Source organism: Octodon degus, unplaced genomic scaffold (genome assembly GCF_000260255.1).
Source record: "Octodon degus isolate 3935 unplaced genomic scaffold, OctDeg1.0 scaffold00038, whole genome shotgun sequence".
NCBI classification, from domain to species: Eukaryota; Metazoa; Chordata; class Mammalia; order Rodentia; family Octodontidae; genus Octodon; species Octodon degus.
In genome coordinates this window covers 5,949,671-5,952,469 of record NW_004524614.1, presented here as the reverse complement: position 1 = coordinate 5,952,469, position 2,799 = coordinate 5,949,671, and positions in this window count along the sequence as shown.

Genomic DNA, 2,799 nt, shown 5'->3' with positions numbered 1-2,799 from the left:
TCTCTCTCTCTCTCTCTCTCTCTCTCTCTCTCTCTCTCTCTCTGTGTCATGTATAAGTGTGCACACATGCACACACAGAGAAGGTAATAAATAGCTCATTGGTCCCAGGAGAGGTACTGAAAGACAACAGCTACTTTGTTTCAGTTTTCTAGATCTTTAATTATTCAGGCTCTGGAGCTTCCAAATCTTGGTTCCTCAGCCTGGCTTTCACTTGGTGAATAACTCAATTTTTCTGGTAAATTTCTCCTTTGCTTTTTATTAAAATGAAGTCATTGTCTATTAACAAAAATCTCTACCTGGTGTACCTGGCCTTGGGCTGGGTCATTAATGGAGCGTCTCCTTGTGTGTCTGTGCCAGGGCCCCCCAAACACCTTCTTCTGTCCACTCTTTCCTTTGGTGGATTTCCAAAAGCAGGAACTGTGTCTCCCACATGCAATACTGTCAAGAAAGGTGAATTAAATGAACAACTGGTATACAAGTTCTTAAATAATCCTGTTGTCAAATCCAACTCCTTGGGAAGACGCACTGAAGTAATGGGATTTTTAAAAATTACTTTATTCCTTTAAAAATGGGTAAAAAGTAGAATTCCAAGCTCCCAGTGATAACTAGCCAGGATCACAGGCTTGTGCCACCCATCCCACCAAGCCATGCCTGGACCCTTGAGCTGAGGAAGTGAGAGATACTAAGGAAGTGGTGTTTTACATCACTGGGTTTGTGGTTCCTGGCTGCACAGGGTAGAAAACAAATGCATCCCTGCTGATGCGCTTCCCTGGTGGGGATCAGAGGGGAGCAGCAAGTGGTATTCATGCAACCCCAAGCTGGGGCTGCTCATTGGAAATTCTGGAATTGCCATTAGACATTCTGAACCAGGGAAGAGAAAAGGAAAAGGAGAAATCCTATGCAACTCTCTACTACCCCCAAACACAGTTTCCCCTCACAGTTTGATAGAGTAAACAACAACTAGAATTGTACAAATTGAATTCTGAGAAGCTGTCAAAATATTCGCCTCACCTTTTTTCCTTGACACTGAATAAATTCATCTTCAGGGTGGGATCTTTATGCCATCGGTAGCATTTGGAGCCCTTGCTTGAAGTACACTACCTGAGCTCCTACCCAAACCATGAAACCAAAGTCTGCCTTCCTAATGAGGGTATCCAGGTGCTTCTTATCCTCCCAGCTGGGGTCAATGCTCTGAGAAACATGGACATGGAGGTCATTGTGTCACGGGAACTGTCAGCCACAGAAAGACAAGTACTACGTGTGATGCATAGAAACAGACAGTAGAACAGAGGTACCATGGGCTAGGAAAAGGGGGAGTGGGATTGAGGGAGGGAAAAAGATGGCTGACAGATACAAGGTGAAGTTGGATGAGAGGAATCGCTTCTAACTTCTATAGTACGATGGTTGACACCATTCATTACGTTTTTCTTAGTAGCTAGAAGAAAGGATTTTGAATATTCCCAGCACATAGAAATGCTATGCATCTGAGGTGACAAACAGGCTAATTACTCTGATCTTGGCATTACAGATTGTAAACATGTATTGAAATGTCACACTGTGTACCATAAATATATACAATTATATCAACTAAAACACTTTAAAGAAAGCACTGCTTTAAGCCTTTTCAGGATAGGGGCTGAAAGCAATGTTTTATATTGCCATTGGATATGAGCGAGCACTCAGAAAATTGATCTCAGACATCAGCTTAGTTCATAGAAAGTGGCCTCCTCTCCTTTCAGGCCCGCTCAGGCCCCAGGCACATCTGAGCAAGCAGTCAGATCCCTGCCCAGCCCCTCTGCCCCACTGTGGACCTGCCCCCAGCCACCATTTGGCCTTCCAGTTGGGGTCCCTGCACCTGGGAGAACCAGGAGACACGCAGGTCACTCCCTTCAGCTCCATGGCAGAGGCAGAAGCTCTGGGTCCCAGGCTCCAGCTAGCTGTCCAATTGGCAACCCTAAGACAGTGCCCCAGAGAAGGGCCTGGGGTTCTAACAGGTCCCCTCTCCTGGCTTTTCTTATAGCTTTTCCTCCTCAGCCATGTTGACATCTCTACAGTACTGAGCTGGGGCTACATGTAGCTGTTCTGATAGTCTGAGGTGTCCCAGATTGTCAGGATGTCAGAAAAGCGCTAGGAACCCTTTGCACCTGAGTCCACTTCATCCACCTTTGCACTCCCTTTTACACCTGCATTCCCGGTGGCTGACAGGTTTCCTTGGAATGGACAGGAACTCCTAATGGCAATTGTCTTCAGCCCTACTGAATGCACCAGAAGTGCCAGTGTTGTCCTCTAATGAAACATGGCAGATTGGGCTGAAAACTATGCCTGGTACTTGCTAATGACTTTGTTGCACTTCTCAACACACACACACACACACACACACACACACACCTCAAACTGCTCCCTCCATGCACCAAGATCCAGGATTGAGGCAGAATACAAAATTCTTACTGAGAATTTTGTTGTTGATCTGAGCTATTGTGGGAAAACATTATTTGAAAATGATGGTTGTGAAAGGGGTCTAAACTTGGTGGATCTCTCCCTAGCCTACAGCATATCATGAACTGTGCACTAAGAAAGAAAAAATTTATCTGTGAAAACTGATGGATTTTATTTTAAGTATTGAGATTATAGGACCAAACCATATGGAAAATATGCTTTCTGTCAATTTAAGGGGAATAAAAAACTTTATCCTCTGTTTCATTATTGGACCCACAGAGCATTTTCTACATAAAAGATATATTTAAATATATAAATACATAAAAAATTACCATCCAAATCACAAATTAAGTATGAGATGTG